Here is a 19,676-nt window from a genome sequence, read left to right as displayed (position 1 = left end):
TAGCGCACTGTGTGTGTGTGGGGAGCGGTGGTGCAGTGGTTAGCACACTGTGTGTAGAGGCTACACCGGGGATCTTTGTCTGTGTATAGGTGCTGCTACTCACTACTAACAGCACTTGTCCCTACAGCCTGCTAGAGGCTACACGGGGGATCTTTGTCCGTGTATAGGTGCTGCTACTCGCAAATAGCTCTTGCCTCTACAGCCTGCTAGAGGCTACACGGGGGATCTTTGTCTGCGTGTAGTTGCTGCTACTCGCTATTACTAACACCACTTGTCCCTACAGCCTGCTAGAGGCTACATGGGGGATCTTTGTCTGTATGTAGGTGCTGCTACTCACTACTAACAGCACTTGTCCCTTCAGCCTGCTAGAGGCTACATGGGGGATCTTTTTCTGTGTGTAGGTGCTGCTACTTGCTACTAACAGCACTTGCCCCTACAGCCTGCTAGAGGCTACACGGGGGGTCATTGTCTGTGTGTAGGTGCTGCTACTTGCTACTACTAACGGCACTTGGCCCTACAGCCTGCTAGAGGCTACACGGGGGATCTTTGTCTTGTTTGTGCAGTCCCTTGGCTTACCGTTGTTGATTGTCGGTGGCTTGAAGAAGAAAATAAAAACATGAGTTTATACGTTTAAAGACGATTTTATTTGAACACAAAACGTTTTGGCTACAGATCAACAAGCGACACCCCCTCTGAGAGAGACTCGGAGAGAGAGAGACTCAGACACAGGGCTCGAACCCAGGCACTACGAGATCAGTGGCACGCTGCCACCCCCACCGTGGATTCCTTCACTTGCGCTCGATCCTGGCGCTGACCGACGTCTTGCCGCCTCCTCCTCCACCGCCTCGTCGCCCAGGTCTTGGCTGAGCGGGGTTCTTGCTTCGAGGAGGTGGTGGCGGCGGCGGAGGCATCGATGAATCCGTTGAGTCGTCGCTGCTGCGGTCTTCCTGCTCCTCCTACGTGTAACGAGGTTGTGCTGTGGGCGACAGAGAAGAGGTGAAGGTGGTGGTGGTGGAGGCAGAAGAGGTGGCGGTGTAGGAGGCCGCTATGAACCACACAGCGTGACACGGCCACCGTGAGCCCGGCCATTACGAACCTCGGCCGTGATTAACCCGACCACTATGAACCCGGCCGTTACGAACCCGGGCATTGGGAACCACACAGCGTGACCCGGGGGCTTTGTGAACCCAACCGCTGTATGAGGAAATGAGAGGTTTTTGACCCCTTCCTGGCAATAAAACAACGGGACTCCGCACTAAGGCCCTTTGCAGGGGAATCGTGACTAACCACACGCACGACGCTTGTGGTGGACATGGAAGCAAAAACACGCTCCGTATTTTTATTAATGACAGTAACTTGATTCCTTGTAGTGAAACGGTTTATATTTGCCGTTTGAACACCTGCTGTTTTATTGCCAGAAAGGGTATGAAGCACCTTTTTCCATACTTTTGTAGTGTTGTAAGGACGAGCAGACTTCTTTAGGAGGCACACTGTTTATTGTATTATTTCCTTATACAACGCTTAACACACAGAGGGATATTCGGTCCCCTCACCCGATACCCTAGGGAGGTACAGCCTCCGGACCTGGCGGGACTCACACGTCTACCGCTAACCTCCTTGATACCTAAGGAGGTACAACCTCCGGACTTGGCGGGACTCACACGTCTACCGCTATCCTAGTCCTCCGGCTAGGACCTAGGGGAGGCTATCTGACCCACCGCTGGCCCGGTGGGTCCTGACCACTGGGTATGCCGAGCCTTAGCCCTTAGAAGGGCTGGGAGGCTGGTCCAGGGTCCTAGCTAGGCTTCAGCCCAGTCTTCTGTCTTCGTGCAGGGAGAGAACTCACGAGGTCCGTTGGGTCACCCGTCTTATACCCCTTCGTGGCCAGGCAGAACCAATCACACATTCCCACGTGGAACTGTCTGATTGGTTCGCCCCAAAACCCTGGCCACGATCCGTTTCACCTCGACTGACCCCAACCGTTGTACCCAGGGGTAATGCTGCACCGCCCTGGTGGCAACGCAGGTTACGCAACAGCGCGCAGTTAACACCTCTACATCACCCCCTCCTTCGGAAGCTCCAGCCGTCCCGGCTGCAACAATGGGAAACTTCCGAAATTACCAATGGTAGAAGAATTGTGAGTGTGCCTCACGAACAACAAGAACAATTAAACCCCTATAAATACCCCCCTTAACAACATAACGTATGTACAAGGCACTAGACATGCCAAAAAAACATTATTACAACCGGCGAGATTTCGCGCGCGTGCGTTTCGCGGGGCCATCGTAGGGGATGGCAGGCTTTGTCGGCGGCACAAGGGAAGGAGGAGGATGAGCCAGAGCATCCGGTGGGCCTTTAGGCATCTCCACGGGGACACCTGCTGCTCCACGGTCCATTGAGGCCGAACGTGGCCTGCATGGAGCCGTCACTCCCGCGTCATCTGCAGGAGGAATGACACGCCTGCGCTGTGGGTTAGGCACCAACGGGGCAACATCCGGCTCGTCGGATGCGTCGCACACTCGGCCCCCATGTCGTGTGTGTTGTGGAGGGACGCGTGGCGTGACGAAGGGTTTTAACCGAGAGGGGTGAACGCACCAGCGACGCCGTCCCCAGCTAATTTTAACACATTGGGGACGCAGGACTTCCACTACCTCAACCGGGCCTCGCCATGGTCTGAGGAGTTTGGCCGACGTGGACACCGGCACCTGGGGGCAGTGGAGCCATGCCCTGTCTCCCGGTGCCCACCGATGCGTGTACGACCGAGGGTCCCGCAGTCGCAAATTCGCCCGTTGGCGGGAAGCCGAATTTTCAATGGCGGCCTCCCGTGCCTCGGCCAACTTACGGAGGTTGAATCGCAAGTGGTCAACGAGCTTTGACTTTTGCGGTGGCTGTTCGATTTCCAGCCGAACGTCGGCGGGAGGAAAGGCATCCCTGCCGTACATTAGAAAGAACGGGGAAAATCCCGTCGCCGCGTGAGGTGCCATACGGTATGCGGCGAGGACCCCCGGAACCTGCAAGTCCCAATCGAGGTGGGATTCATCGACCTGATGGCATAACATAGCGGTGAGAGTTCTATGAAGGCGCTCCACCATGCCGTCGGTCTGGGGATGGTAGGGCGAAGTGCGCACTTTCTTAGTGCCCAACAGGCGGCACACATCAGTCAGCAAGGCTCCTGAAAAATTTCTTCCCTGATCGGTCAGCAACCGTTCTGGTGCGCCCTTGTCCAGGACGTAGCCTTGAACAAAGGCGTCCACAACGGCCGCCGCCGACTGGTTGGGGAGGGCCCAGGCCATAGGCCACCGTGTAAAATACTCTACCCCAACCAGAAGGTACTTATTACCCCGTGGCGTAGTAGGAAAAGGGCCCAAAATATCGAGAGCCACCAACTCATTTATACGAGAGACCGAAATGGGTTGCAGGGGTGGGCATGCCGGTTTAGCCGGCGGTTTACGTTGCGCACAATGGGTGCATCCCAGCAAAATGTCAGTGACGTCGCGCAGCATGCCCGGCCAGAAAAATTGCAACCGCAACAACCCAATGGTCTTATGAACACCCAGGTGCAATAAACGCTCATGCGCCGCCCATACGGCCTTGCATCGCAAGGCGGATGGCACAACGATTTTATGTTGACACGAGTCAGCATCCCAATGCATCAACAAGCCGCGCTTCATGACAAATGAATTAAATTTGCCCTGTCTTGGAACCGCATTATTCGCGTGGCGACGCAACCTCAATAATGACATGTCCTCGCCCTGGTGCCGACCCCATTCGGCCAAAGTTAGCCCCAGCAAATCGTCACTGGCCATTGGATCTGCATGATCCAACATCGGCGCTGAGGCGGCGGGAAGTGCGGCTGACACCGTTGTGAGAGGCGCGACCTGCGCAGGCAGTGGCGGCTTACAACGGCCCGAGCCCAAAAAACACGCACATTTTTGAGCCGGCGGAAGGCGAGACAACGCATCGGCATTCGTGTGTTGTGCACCCCTACGGTAAGTGACATTGAAATCGTAGTCCTGAAGGACTTCGAGCCACCGAGAAAGCTGCCCGGACGGTTGGTCAACCCGCAGAGCGTACTGTAAAGCCGAATTATCAGATCGCACGGTAAAATACTGACCATACAGGTACGGCCTGTATTGCTGAATAAAAAAAACAATGGCCAGCAGCTCACGTCTGGTCACACAGTATCTTTGTTCAGCAAGAGACAAGACTCTGCTACCATAGGCAACAACCCTTTCAATGCCATCAACTTTTTGGGACAGAACACCCCCAATCCCCGTATTGCTAGCGTCGGTGTCCAACACGAATGGCACAGAAAAATCGGGGTACGCAAGGGACGGTGCCGTCACGAGCGCGTTCCGCAAGGAGTCGAACGCAGCCTGTTCTACGTCCCCCCAATGAAACGCCACCCCTTTTGACGTAAGGGCGTGGAGCGGCTTGGCAATCGTCGCGAAGCCAGCAACAAACCGCTGGTAGTACGACGCAAAACCAATAAAACTACGAACATCGCCCGCAGATGTAGGGGTCGGCCAATGTTGAACACATTTGGTTTTTTCAGGGTCGGTAGAGATGCCCGAGCGGCTAACTATGTGGCCCAGATAGCGCACAGACTCACGCAGAAGGTGACACTTCTGCGGCTTGAATTTCAAGTTAGCGGCCCGAATTTTCAAGAAGACAGCACGCAACCGTTCGATGTGTTCGCCGAACATGCGGCTAAAGACGATGACATCGTCAAGATAAATGAGACATGAGTCCCACTGGAGCCCAGCGAGGACCAGCTCCATGAGCCTCTGGAACGTCGCTGGGGCCGAGTGGAGACCCATGGGCAATCTATTAAACTCGAAAAGGCCCTGTGGTGTCCGAAAAGCAGTCTTAGGTTTTGACGATTCGTCGAGGGGGAGTTGCCAAAACCCCGACAGAAGGTCCAAGGTGGAGAAATAGTGCGCCCCTGCCAGGGCATCCAATGACTCGTCCATACGAGGGAGAGGGTAGGCGTCCGCTACCGAGATTTTATTTAGGCGCCGAAAATCAACGCAAAAACGGAGACTGCCATCGTGCTTTTTGACCAGCACTATTGGAGCACCCCAGGGACTAGTGGAGGGAGAAATTATATCGGCCTTCAGCATGTCATCCACAGCCGATTTAACATGCTGTTTCTCCGCCGGGCTAAGCCGAAACGGGTTTTGTCGAATCGGGGCAGCGTCACCAGTATCAATGTGGTGACGCAGCAGCTTGGTGCAGCCAATATCAAATTTAGATTTACTAAAGACATCGGAAAATTCTCGCAGAAGAGCGCGCAATTGAAATCGCTGCGAATGAGACAGATCACCCGTGTCTTTGCAGAGCGCGTCCAACCATCTCTCATCCGATTCGGAAGGAGGTAGGACCTGCGGCGTGGCATGCACGTGTCCCGCGACTCCGGTCCCCAACGGCACCGGGGTCGCGTGAGCGAGCACAGTTCCTTGCGGAATGACGGTTGTGGACAATCCGACATTCAAAACCTGCAAGAACGGCTCCCTGTCGGCTGCTACGAGGGTCTGTGCAGCCACCAAATCTAACCCCTTAGCAGCTGCGTTTGAAGGCCCCAGCAAAATGCCATGTGCCGAGGCCTCCGGGGCTAGCGGTTTTTTAAGTTGCAAGGGCACGAGCATTTGTGTCCCTGGTGGAATGCGGACTGTGCTCGCAACAAACGCCTGCACCGAGGCACTAGCCATGCGTGGATGTGAGGGTGTGGGCAAGAACGCCATCCGTCGACCCGACGGGAGTTCGATGCAGCCTTGATCTACAAGGATCTTAATAGGCATTTTCGCGAGAAAATCAGTGCCTAACAAACACGGCACGGCGAGGGAAGAAGAGACCAAAATAGGCCCTGCCAATTTAATGTCTCCAATCGAAATTTGCGCCCGAATTTGCCCAATAATGCCAAGTGAACTGCCATTAGCGGCGAAACACGGGATAGAAACCCGTTCCAAGGGGCGGCATCGTACGGGCAGTATATTGTAAATCAGATCCGAAATGATCGTAGCCGACGCACCAGTATCGACCAACACGCGAAATTCCACACCCTCGATTGATCCGACAACCACGGACGAACCTGCCGTCGCCGCGACTACCCTATGGGCCAACTCAGACCACTGCCCAGGTTTGAGTGGCCGCGAACAAACGCCAGAATACCCCCCATCACACGCCGAATCGCGAGCCCTTCTTATGGTGCGTTGCAGTGTGTATGGTGTGAATGAGGGCCGAGCGTGAGAGGCGTCGCGACTTGCCTGGTTTTGCCGCGATGCCGTGGACGTCCTGTAGTCCTGGCCCCGGGATGCGGAGGGGCGTCGTCGAGGCGCACGGCAGTCAGAGGAGATGTGGCCTCGTCGGCCACAGTTGAAGCATGTCAAGTCGCCGCGTGGAGCAGGCCGTCCCCGCTGCTGGTCGTTGCGGCGACCAGCGTGGTCGGACGATCGCCGGCCCGTTGACCTGGTCGCCATGAAGGCCCGGTCGGGGGAGAACTCGGCGTCCCTGCTGGCAGGCTCCGACGTCGAAGCCGAGGCGGCGATGGTCGATTCCGTGTGGAGCAGCAGATGTGCGTGGATGCACCGAGCGGCTCGTAGCGAGCACATACTGTCGTCGTCCACCGCTTGGATGACGATGCGCAGCTCGCGCGCCAGCTCCAGCATCTTCTGGAGAACGATGGCATCGATGGCCTCGTCGTCCATGCGAGGGTAACCCGCTCTTGCCATCGCCAGTAGAGCGGTCCGGAATGCCAACGGAGACTCTTTAGGGCGGCGTCGCCTGTCGTAAAATCGGCTGCGGACGTCGGATGGAGGCCCGTACACGTCGGACATCCGTCGGAGGGCCGATTGAAGAGTCGCCCTTTGTTGCCTGGGGATGGTGAGGAGCGAGGCGAGAGCGTCGTCATCCAAAGTGGCCGGTAGTGCTCGGAGCGCCTGTGCGTCCGACCAGCCCACCATCTCTTGGTGGCTCAGGAAGCGACGCTGGAACGCCGCCCAGTCGCCCCCTTCAGATGTGAATTCTCGGAAGATGGGCAGGCGTTGTTGGAGGGCGGACGTCGTCTCCCCCTCAGCTTGTACCGTCTCGAGCCGGAGATCGGCGATTTCCCGGCCGATAGAGTCTACTGTACCGTGTCGGTACAGTGATGACGCGGCGTCCGCTGAGGAACTTGAATCCGCAGCGTCGCGTGCTGATGATGTTGCGGGTTGTGATTGGTCCCCCGCGTTCCCAGGATGCCCCTGGCTTCCACTTCCGGCGGAATCACGTGGTTCCCCGGCGGGAAAATCAAAATGTCTGCCCCGGCCGATGGCGGGAACGTCCGCCGGCGGCTGACTCGGCCCGCCCGCAACCTCCAAGTTGATCTCTTCGAGAATGGAGGCCGCGGCGTGTAGGAGTTGAGCGAGACGGCCGTGTGCTGCCCTGAGTCCGTCCCCCATGGCAGGGGGAGCAACCGGCTGCTCAACCGGTGGCTGGGCGGCCGTCAACACGGCAGCGTTTTCAGCGGAGCTGGCGGTGCTTGGAGGTGAGACAGCGTTATCTTCGTTCTGGCTCCGCGCGTGGGCTGAACTTCTGGTTTCCATTTCCAACCACTTCTGACTCCAGTTGTAGTGTTGTAAGGACGAGCAGACTTCTTTAGGAGGCACACTGTTTATTGTATTATTTCCTTATACAACGCTTAACACACAGAGGGATATTCGGTCCCCTCACCCGATACCCTAGGGAGGTACAGCCTCCGGACCTGGCGGGACTCACACGTCTACCGCTAACCTCCTTGATACCTAAGGAGGTACAACCTCCGGACTTGGCGGGACTCACACGTCTACCGCTATCCTAGTCCTCCGGCTAGGACCTAGGGGAGGCTATCTGACCCACCGCTGGCCCGGTGGGTCCTGACCACTGGGTATGCCGAGCCTTAGCCCTTAGAAGGGCTGAGAGGCTGGTCCAGGGTCCTAGCTAGGCTTCAGCCCAGTCTTCTGTCTTCGTGCAGGGAGAGAACTCACGAGGTCCGTTGGGTCACCCGTCTTATACCCCTTCGTGGCCAGGCAGAACCAATCACACATTCCCACGTGGAACTGTCTGATTGGTTCGCCCCAAAACCCTGGCCACGATCCGTTTCACCTCGACTGACCCCAACCGTTGTACCCAGGGGTAATGCTGCACCGCCCTGGTGGCAACGCAGGTTACGCAACAGCGCGCAGTTAACACCTCTACACTTTTGTAATGACAGGGGAGTCAGCTGTGAGTGAAGGGACCGGTGGCCACGGGAGGTAATGACAGGGGGAGTCAGCTGTGAGTGTGAAGGGACCGGTGGCCACGGGATGTAATGACAGGGGGAGTCAGCTGTGAGTGCGAAGGGACCGGTGGCCACGGGAGGTAATGACAGGGGGAGTCAGCTGTGAGTGTGAAGGGACCGGTGGCCACAGGCGGTAATGACAGGGGGAGTCAGCTGTGAGTGTGAAGGGACCGGTGGCCATGGGAGGTAATGACAGGGGGAGTCAGCTGTGAGTGTGAAGGGACCGGTGGCCACGGGAGGTAATGACAGGGGGAGTCAGCTGTGGGTGTGAAGGGACCGGTGGCCACGGGAGGTAATGACAGGGGGAGTCAGCTGCGAGTGTGAAGGGACCGGTGGCCACGGGAGGTAATGACAGGGGGAGTCAACTGTGAGTGAAGGGACCGGTGGCCACGGGAGGTAATGACAGGGGGAGTCAGCTGTGAGTGTGAAGGGACTGGTGGCCACGGGAGGTAATGACAGGGGGAGTCAGCTGTGAGTGTGAAGGGACCGGTGGCCACGGGAGGTAATGACAGGGGGAGTCAGCTGTGAGTGTGAAGGGACCGGTGGCCACGGGATATAATGACAGGGGGAGTCAGCTGTGAGTGTGAAGGGACCGGTGGCCACGGGAGGTAATGACAGGGGGAGTCAGCTGTGAGTGAAGGGACCGCTGGCCACGGGAGGTAATGACAGGGGGAGTCAGCTGTGAGTGTGAAGGGACCGGTGGCCACGGGAGGTAATGACAGGGGGAGTCAGCTGTGAGTGTGAAGGGACTGGTGGCCACGGGAGGTAATGACAGGGGGAGTCAGCTGTGAGTGTGAAGGGACCGGTGGCCACGGGAGGTAATGACAGGGGGAGTCAGCTGTGAGTTTGAAGGGACTGGTGGCCACGGGAGGAAATGACAGGGGGAGTCAGCTGTGAGTGTGAAGGGACCGGTGGCCACAGGAGGAAATGACAGGGGGAGTCAGCTGTGAGTGTGAGTGGACCAGTGGCCACGGGAGGTAATGACAGGGGGAGTCAGCTGTGTGAGTGGACCAGTGGCCACGGGAGGTAATGACAGGGGGAGTCAGCTGTGAGTGAAGGGACCGGTGGCCACGGGAGGTAATGACAGGGGGAGTCAGCTGTGAGTGTGAAGGGACCGGTGGCCACGGGAGGTAATGACAGGGGGAGTCAGCTGTGAGTGAAGGGACCGGTGGCCACGGGAGGTAATGACAGGGGGAGTCAGCTGTGAGTGAAGGGACCGGTGGCCACGGGAGGTAATGACAGGGGGAGTCAGCTGTGAGTGTGAAGGGACCGGTGGCCATGAGAGGTAATGACAAGGGGAGTCAGCTGTGAGTGTGAAGGGACCGGTGGCCACGGGAGGTAATGACAGGGGAGTCAGCTGTGAGTGTGAAGGGACCGGTGGCCACGGGAGGTAATGACAGGGGGAGTCAGCTGTGAGTGTGAAGGGACCGGTGGCCACGGGAGGTAATGACAGGGGGAGTCAGCTGTTAGTGTGAAGGGACCGGTGGCCATGGGAGGAAATGACAGGGGGAGTCAGCTGTGGGTGTGAAGAGACCGGTGGCCACGGGAGGTAATGACAGGGGGAGTCAGCTGTGAGTGCGAAGGGACCGGTGGCCACGGGAGGTAATGACAGGGGGAGTCAGCTGTGGGTTTGAAGGGACCGGTGGCCACGGGAATGTTCGCGATGTCAAGTGAACGGGTCTTCAATAAAGCGCCACATCGGGAGGAGTGTGTCAATGTCGTCGCTACACTTTCATGAGTGGCACGACTCATGAAAGTGTAGCGGGGCCGGAGGGGGTGGCCCCTCCCCCCGCGTCCTCAGCGGTGGGGTGCTCTCCATGTCGCTGTCCCACTCCACCGCCGCGCGCCGTTGCCGAGGCTTGTGGGGGCGGGCACGGTGACCTGGCGGGAGGAGGGGGGGGGGCGATAGAGGGGAGCACTCAGCCACCCACTCAGCCACCCACCCACACTCACCCACTCACCCAACCACACACTCATCCACCCATCCACTCATCCACCCACCCACTCATCTACCAACTCAACCACTCATCCATCCACCCACACTCACCCACTCACCCAACCACCCACACACTCATCCACCCATCCGCTCATCCACCCTCCCACCCACCCACTCATCCACCCATACGTTCATCCACCCACCCACTCATCTACCAACTCACCCACTCATCCATCCGCCCACACTCACCCACTCACCCAACCACCAACTTATCCACCCATCCGCTCATCCACCCACCCACCACACATTTCAGAAGTGTTAAATTTCGTGAGCTGCCGTTTTGTATGTGTAAGATGTGCGTGTTTGAGCTGTTGCTCTCGCTCTGGCCCCTCCCCCCCTCCAACCGTATTTCCTATTTAAGCTTCTGTTCATCCCTCCGGCTCCCCCCCCCCTCTCTCTGCCTCCCTGTCCGTCTTTCCTCCCTCCTTACCTCTTGGTAGACTTGTATATGTATTTCTACTGACCGTGTAACTCGTATTTTTCATTCTATGCTGGTATGTGCACTCCAAAGGTTGAACACGAAATTTAACACTCTTCCGAAATTCGTGGTCCCCCAGGAAGTGTCTGTGTTGTTGGCCTGACTGGATGTGCTTCACGTAATGTTTTTTCAGGTTTGTTGAATTCTCGTCTCTCATCTTTTTGTTGTATTTACCTCCATGATTTGTTCTTGACACCTGATGAAGATCGCTGCGTTGTGATCGAAACGTCGTGATTGTTTTTTGTTTTAATATAATTTTATTGTATTTCTACATACGTGACTTTACCCAAAAAAACAATGAGTAATTTTATGAAGTCACAAAAGCTTTATTACTTTATTATCACACTTCTACGGGGAAGTTACCGTTGTAATTAAGTGTAAGATGTGCCCTTTTTGAGCTGCCGTTTTGTATTCACAAGAGGTGGTCATTTTTTGAGCTGCCGTTTTGTATTTACAAGAGGTGGTCCTTTTTTGAGCTGCCGTTTTGTATGTGTAAGATGGACGTTTGAGCTGCCGCTCTCGCTCTGGCGCCTCCCCCCCTCCAACCGTATTTCCTATTTAAGCTTCTGTTCATCCCTCCCCCCCTCTCTCTCTGCCTCCCTGTCCGTCTTTCCTCCCTCCTTACCTCTTGGTGGACTTGTATACGTATTTCTACTGACCGTGTACCTCGTATTTTTCATTCTATCTATGCTGGTATATGCAATCCAAAGGTTGAACACGAAATTTAACACTCTTCTGAAATTCGTGGTCTGCCAGGAAGTGTCTGTGTTGTTGGCCTGACTGGATGTGCTTCACGTAATGTTTTTTCAGGTTTGTTGAATTCTCGTCTCTCATCTTTTTGTTGTATTTACCTCCATGATTTGTTCTTGACACCTGATGAAGATTGCTTGCGTTGTGATCGAAACGTCGTGATTGTTTTTTGTTTTAATATAATTTTATTGTATTTCTACATACGTGACTTTACCGAAAAAAACAATGAGTAATTTTATGCAGTCACGAAAGCTTTAATACATTATTAGGGCTCAGATTTTCCCGCCGCCGCCTCCACTAGCCCCGACCCGGAAGCGAAAGTCGAAGCGTGGGATGGGGGTCAAGGGCCCAGAGGAAGAGCTCAGGGGTGGGCGTGGTCGCATCGTGTTACGTCACTCAATGGGGCGTGGTTGCAGGAGGCGTGGTCACATCGCTCACGTTGTTACGTCACTGGTGACGTCACTTCACCACGTGCTTCCTCAGAGTTCGAGACGGGTGCGAAGGAGGCTGCTTCTTAATCTTCCAGCTGCTTCATCTTCGTCTTTCGAGCATCTTCTGCGGAAGCCATTCGATTAAAAATCTTGACGAGGTGAGTTGTGTGGGTTCGTGGCGAGTGTGTGGGTCCATATTGTGGGTTTTTGGTGAGGATGTGGGTTCGTGTTGTGGGTTCTTGGTGAGAATGTGGGTCCGTGTTGTGGGTTCTTGGTGAGGATGTGGGTCCGTATTGAGGGTTCTTGGTGAAGATGTGGGTCCGTGTTGTGGGTTCTTGGTGAGGATGTGGGTCCGTGTTGTGGGTTCTTGGTGAGGATGTGGGTCCATGTCGTGGGTTCTTGGTGAGGATGTGGGTCCGTGTCGTGGGTTCTTGGTGAGGATGTGGGTCCGTGTCGTGGGTTCTTGGTGAGGATGTGGGTCCATGGTGAGGATGTGGGATCGTCGTGAAGATGTAGTTTCTTAGTAAGGATGTGTATCCCTGTGGCGAATTCGTAGTGAGGGTTCATGGTGAGCATGCGAGTTCGAGTTGTGAGTCCGTGGTGAGAATGTGGGTCCGTGTTGTGGGTTCTTAGCGAGTGTGTGGGTTCGTGGTGAGGATGGTGGGTTTCTGGTTGGGATGTGGGTTAGTGGTGAGGATGTGAGTCTGTAGTGACTCTCTCCACCGTCCCCCCCTTCACCGCTCTCCACACAGAGACCCTGGGGACTACTGCATGAGAGACAGTGGGATCTGAGAATCAACGTCATTGAGGTAGGCGTGGCCCCCTCCACTCGACTTACGAACACCCTCACTTACGAACACCACCTCACTTACGAACACCACCCTCACTTTCGAACATGATCCACTCTTACCAACACTCGCACTTACGGACACCACCCACACTTACGAACCAGCTTCCATGAAATATATATTTAACATCGACTTAAAACGCAAACTCGCACTTGCAAACCAGCGGAGCGATCCTCAGTGAGATGTAGTGAGTCGGCCTCGCGCTGGGAGTGTTTGCAATGCCTGTACACTACTCTGTGGTGCCACAGTGACGAGATGTTAATGACCTCACTTGGTATACAGGAGGTTGTCGGTTCGATCCCGACCCTGACGCCTACTATTTGAAGTCTGTGTGTGTAGAGGAGCCTACTTCACCTTTGTTTTTGTGTGTTTATATATGTTTGTATGTATGTGTGTATGTGTGTGTTTACGAGGCAAAACAACCCCCTACCTCCTCTCTGTGCCGGACGGGCAACTCTGTCGTGGACAGTGCTGTGGAGGGAGGGCCAATTCCGATTGGCCCCTTCCCTCATGGCGTCTGTGACCACCACAGTGGCTAAACGGGGGCTCTGGACAGGTGCGAGGGGCTGGTAACCCCTCCACTTTCAAAAATTTACCAAGAAACCACAATTAAAAATGTAACTAATAAGCTTGTGCCGGAGGCCCCGGGAAGACAGGCGTCCATGACGTCTCTTGGCCAAACCCCAATTGGCCGAGCCAGGAGATTGAATCTCTACCCTCAGGGCTCCTCCAGAAACAACGAAATGCCACTTCGTGCGGCCATGTGGAATGTTCGAATGCTCACTGCGGAGGAGAGACTGCCACTCCTGTCGGGAGCTAGACCGGCACCACCTGGATCTCTGTGGCATTCAGGAGGTCCGGTGGACCGGTTCTGGCTCCTGCCACCATGAAGGGTGGACAGTCCTCTACTCGGGGCAGCAGACTGCCAAGCAACAGGGTGTGGCTCTTCTTTTGAACAAAAGAATGAAGGGGGCGTGGGAGCGTGGCGGTGAGGTGTGAGAAGTTGTAAGCCCCAGGCTACTTTGGGCTCGACTTCCCATCAACTGGAGGCGAGGAGTGGTGGTCGTGGTTACTTATGCCACCACCGAAGACGAACATCCGTGGAGGGATGCAGGCAAAGCCGATGAGTCAGATGCCTTCTATGACCTCCTGTCACAGGTGCTGGCTAAAGTGGCCCCTCGGGATAGAGTCATCTTGTTGGGTGACTTCAATGCCCGAGTTGGTCATGACGCTGGCATCTGGTCTGGAGTGATTGGAGGGCATGGGCCAGATCAGCTTAATAACAACGGTAGGAGGCTGCTAGATTTTTGTGCAGCCCATGGGCTTGTAATTACCAACACGCTGTTACGGCATCGGGGCATCCACACAACATCATGGATGCATGCCGGGTCCAAGCAAGAACATCTACTGGACTACATAGTGATGGACCAGCGGATGCAAGCCCATGTTCTTGACACCAGGACCTACCGTGGAGCTGATCTGCCCTCTGACCATCGACTAGTCATCTGTAAGATGCGCCTGCCATTCTTCCACTCCGGTGGTGGGTGTACACCCAGGACCCCATTCCAACCTAAACTGGCCTGGTCTCAGGTGATGAAAGTTGCAAGCAAGAATTTCATCATCGCTTGCGGCTGGGGTTGGCATCGTCCCCCACTCCTCCTGATTTCGAGGGTATATGGGCGAGTCACGTAGAATGAGAATAAAATAATAAATTGATAAAATAATATAACACAATATTCTAACGACGCTTCGGCCACAACACAAGCGGCCTTCATCAGGTGAAGGGACGAGACTGTCAGGAGGACAGCGCTGGAGTGAAAAAGCCACGCTCAGATCGCGACCTTTAAGCTGTGTGAGAAGAAACAAAGCACCTTGACAAAGGAATTAGCATAGAATTTAGCATTGAAATGGCTGAGTGATTAGCTTGTAACTGGTCACAGAAATAGCTATGTTAAAGTCAGAGCATACACATTCACAGAGGCACCTAGTACAAATCAAACAGGAGAATTTAGCATTGAAATAACTAGGCGAATTGAGCATTGAAATAACTGAGTGATTAGCTTGTGACTGGTCACAGAAATGGCTATGTTGAAGTCAAGGCCTACACATCCGAGCTATTCACAGTAACTGGGTATACACTACAATATATAATGAATACTATATAGTGAACTAATAAAAAACTAAAATATAAATTACCTCAATGTTATCAATGAACTCTATATATTCTCCAATCAGCTAAGCTACCAACAATAAGTCGTTATATATCACAATGCTATATGGCGAAAAAATGGGTGGATTCTTACCCTCAACTTTAGCAACATGGATAGCTACGGGCCCCGTTCAGACGGACGAGTTCATCCATGGTCGGAACAGAGGAGGGGGAGAGAGACAGCTGCGAGGCACTGTTATACTCCATGTTGTAAACCATACCATTAACCGTGGTGTGAGAGGTATTAAGAGTCAATGCCAGCGAAAGAGCTGCGGTCTGAAGGTCATCGTAAAATACAATTAATTAAGTGTCAATTTTATTTTATCAATTTATTATTTTATTCTCACTCTACGTGACTTGACCGAAAGAACCAAAGAAGATGAATCCTTGCAGTCACTAAAGCTTTAAATCGAAATATATGGGCAAGGTTTAGGACTGACTCATGCAGCTGCAATGGCTTTGGGTACACGGTCCAGACCTCCCCAGAGACCCTGGCTGACAGAGGTGTTCAAGATAGTAGAGAAAAAGTGACAGGCCCACTGTCATCGGCTACAGAATCCCACGTCAGAGAATGAGGAGCCTTACCGCAGCCTTCGCTCGGAAGTTTGGAGAGCCGTGAGGCGCTGCAAGGATGGGTGGTGGTCGCGGATTGCTGAGGAGATGGAGTCTGCTTCAGTGGCCCGCGATCACAAATCTCAATTTAACTCCATCAAAAAAAGTCACCTGCAGCGCCACACCTATTACCATCATTAGGGGAAAAAACGGTGATCCACTCTCCGACCCCCAGGAACAGGTTTGCAGGTTTGCAGATTTGCTGAGCATTTCTGAAGTCCTGGAAAACATCGTGGCAAAAAGTGGGGATGACCCTGCTGAGGCAGCGGTGCCTCAAATATTGTAAGAAGTCACCCCCTGTGAGCAGCTGGCTGAGGTGCCATCTGTTAAAGAAGTACTGAAGGCGATCCGGAGTCTGAGACCAGGAAAGGCACCGGGCAGACATGATCTCCCAAGCGAAATGCTGAGGGAGGGTGGCGTTTGTGCACAGACTGCCCTATATGACATTATAACAGTCTGGATCACTGGACGGGTTCCGCAGGATTGGAAGGATGCCCTGGTGGTCCCCTTCTTTAAGAAGGAGGACCGCACAGACTGTAAAAACTACAGGGGCATCTCACTCCTCAGTGTGCCGGGAAAGGTTCTGGCAAGGATTATTCAACATCGCCTTGCCAGGCACGCTGAGCAGAGGCTTGAAGCCCCAATGCGGTTTCAGGAAAGGGCGGTCCTGCACAGATGCCATATTTTCTGTCCGTCTGCTACAGCAGAGATGTAGGGAATTCCAGCAAGACCTACACATCTCTGCTTTATTGAACTGGTCAAAACCTATGATACCATCAGTAGGCCTGGGCTCGGGGTTGTTCTTCGTGCTTTTGGAGTCCCTGACCCTCTGCTCACAATCATTAAGGACCTTCATGATGGTGAGCGGGCCCGGGTAAAACTACGTGGCCGGGAGTCAGAGCCATTCCATGTACACCTTGGGGTGCGACAGGGATGTCCTCCGGCTCCCACATTGTTTAACATCTATTTTGACCACGTAGTTCGTGAAGCCTTCAATAGCTGTACCGGGGGAATCTCCATTTGGTACAGATATAATGGGAGGCTGATCGATGCCCGGGTGCGGTCAAGGGATGGCTCCCTATTGCTCAACCGCGTTATGCATGCCGATGATTTGGTAATAGCTGCATATTCATAGGAGTTGGAGATGCTGCTGCTGAGACTGGAGCGTGCCACTAAGAGATGGGGTCTTACCATCAGCCCCGCCAAAACTAAGCACCCGCCTGGGTATTTTGTACCATCGGACACTCCACTCCCACAACTCCCAATCGGTGATGGGGCAGTTGTGGAGAGAGTGGAGAGTTTCCCATACCTGGGCAGTGTGCTTATGACCGGCTCCAGTTTAACAGCAGAGGTCTCGCTCCGAATCAGTCGAGCGGCAATATCTTTTCATTGGTTGCGTAACGCTGTGTGGAAGCTACCTGGTCTGTCGCTCCGCACTAAGCTTCAGGTCTTCTCGGCCATGGTCATTCCCTCCCTTCTCTACGCTTGCGAAACGTGGACCCCCCTAATGGAACATCTTCGCCGGTTAGAACCATTTAGGCTAGCCTGCCTACGATCCATCCTGGGTTTAACCAGGCTGGATTGTGTGAGCTCACAAATCCTTGAAAGATCTGGACAAGGTTCATCGGTGAGCTCCTCTGGCAGGCAAGGCTGCGTTGCCTGGGTCATGTAGCCAATGCCCAGCCACCGCATGCCTAAACAGCTTTTGTTCGGCCGGATCGAGGGGGCTAAACGGGCACGGCACGGGCTAGAGAAGAGATGCAGTGATGTGGTACAGGACGTGGAGCCGAGTGGACATGCCGATGACTGGTACCAGCGGTGTCAAGGTCGGCCTCTGTGGAGGCTCGTGAAGGACGCTACTGGGCAGTTGGAGGCAGTCGCCCTCCAACAACAGAGGGCGGAGGAGCGATGCTCACAACAACGAGCGGAGCGCTGGGTGGCTAAAGCACAGCAGGTTGGCACAGTAGGGGGCACAGGTGGAGCATCAGCCAGTCATCTCAGTCAGCTCAGTCAGTCGCCCCGTGGCACTTAGGTCTGCCCCATGACCTCCTGCCAGCGGGCGTTCAACACTTCACGTGGCCTCCAGGTTCATATGGCCTGGCACAAGCGTCGTGGTGACATCACCGCCACTTAGTGGCGAATGGCGGTTGTTGTAGACAAGGAGAGCTGGAGCACGTGGGAGGGAGTTTCTGGCAACACGTGGAGTGCGCTGTCCGCAGCCGTCACTGGCTCTATCCGCAGCAAATCGCCTCAAGGTGAGAACAGCAGTGAGGGGAAGTGGCCACGGTGAATGGGGGGATGTCACCACGGCCATGTTACGTGGGTGACTTCACGGTGGCCATGTTACGTGGGTGACTTCACAGTGGCCATGTTACTTGGGTATAGAGTACTTGGCTGCCACTATAAAGTTCCACGTGATGATGATGTTGATATCAGCCACTTTGGTGGGGCCTTACCTGGTCAAATAAAAAATAGTTTAGATTTAGTATGGGTCTCTATGGTTATGTAAGCGTATAGATCTCTGTAGGTCTCGGTGGTTCTATATGGGAAAGGGTCTCTACGAGTCTCTATTGGTCTCCTTGGGTCTCTATGAGAATGGGTCTCTGTGTGTCTCAGTGGATTGCCAAGTTTCCACATGATTATGATGACGGTGATGACGTAGCTCTAGCAGGGGTCTTACCTGGCGTATACACAAAATAGAAATATAGTAATAGGTTTTTACCCTTTTAGCTGGCACAAAACTGCTTGTGTTGTGGTTATTGCAAATATGATCCCTTGTATAAAGGTGTCAGTTTTTGTGCCAGCTAAAAGGGTAAAAACCTATTGCTATATTTTGTTACTGGCAAAGGAGGTCTCATAAAATAGAAATAGTTTATAGTTCAAGTTGTTATTGTTGTCGTCACGCGTGCAGCGATTCTGGATCTCTTTTGGGCCTCAGCTGAGTCGTCGCCAGAAGTTGGAACTGGGCAGCCATGCAAGAGGTGTGGTTCTTCACGCTGGACGAGGACAAATCCTGGGGTGGCTACAAATGCGGCGGCTATGACAACCACAGCAACATCCCTGAGGCTCACATCGACAGAGACACCCATAGAGACACCAATAGAGACCCATGTAGACCCAAAGACAAACTGTTTGCAAAGAATCATGTCTCTGTTTCCAGATAAAAGGGTAAAAAAAAACAATTATCATATTTTGCTACTGGCCAAGGAGGTTCCAATGGTGTAAATGCTTAGCCCGAGCTCTCGTACTCTGATGGTGCATTGTCTTTGAGTTGTGCGCCTTGTGGCTTCATCTGGTCCAACACCAATGTGAGACGAGGCTCTAAGGAAAGAAGTCTCGGGTGTGGACCAATCAATTTCAAGGACAGTGCCAATACATTATCAAAGTCGTGTTTTCGTTTGCATTCCAACCGCAGGTATTGTGGTCAATGCAAACATGGCTCCTTGTAAAAAAAAAAAGCTGTCAGTTTGTTGCCAGATAAAAGGGTAAAAAAAACAATTATCAATCATGTCTGCATTAACCACACACGGCACTTGTGGTGAACATGCAAACAAAAACACGCTCTGATAATGTGGCATTGTCTTTGAAACTGATTGGTCTACACCAGAGACAACAGCCTTCTTTAGGGCCGCGTCCCGCTACCCCAGCGTCTCACTACCCAGCGTCTCACTACCCAGCGTCTCACTACCCAGCGTCTCACTACCCAGCGTCTCACTACCCAGCGTCTCACTACCCAGCGTCTCACTACCCAGCGTCTCACTACCCAGCGTCTCACTACCCAGCGTCTCACTACCCAGCGTCTCACTACCCAGCGTCTCACTACCCAGCGTCTCACTACCCAGCGTCTCACTACCCAGCGTCTCACTACCCAGCGTCTCACTACCCAGCGTCTCACTACCCAGCGTCTCACTACCCAGCGTCTCACTACCCAGCGTCTCACTACCCAGCGTCTCACTACCCAGCGTCTCACTACCCAGCGTCTCACTACCCAGCGTCTCACTACCCAGCGTCTCACTACCCAGCGTCTCGCTACCCCAGCGTCTCACTACCCAGCGT

The 19,676-nt window shown here is 54.1% G+C and overlaps 1 long non-coding RNA gene across 1 annotated transcript; it reads right to left on the bottom strand.

Annotated features, from left to right (window-relative positions):
- Positions 1–621: 621 nt before the first annotated feature.
- On the bottom strand, positions 622–2,754 carry LOC142923291 (uncharacterized). Its single transcript, XR_012940670.1, has 2 exons — positions 1,447–2,754; positions 622–976 (listed from the first exon to the last, which is right to left on the bottom strand). It is a non-coding gene; the product is annotated as an uncharacterized LOC142923291 (long non-coding RNA).
- Positions 2,755–19,676: the final 16,922 nt, after the last annotated feature.

The sequence above is a fragment of the Petromyzon marinus genome, unplaced genomic scaffold (assembly GCF_048934315.1).
Source record: "Petromyzon marinus isolate PM22_M1 ecotype Great Lakes invasive population unplaced genomic scaffold, UKy_Petmar_22M1.pri1.0 PM_Scaffold_39, whole genome shotgun sequence".
NCBI lineage: Eukaryota > Metazoa > Chordata > Hyperoartia > Petromyzontiformes > Petromyzontidae > Petromyzon > Petromyzon marinus.
Note: the sequence above shows the minus strand (reverse complement) of the source record. Positions and strands in the feature narration are given on the sequence as shown.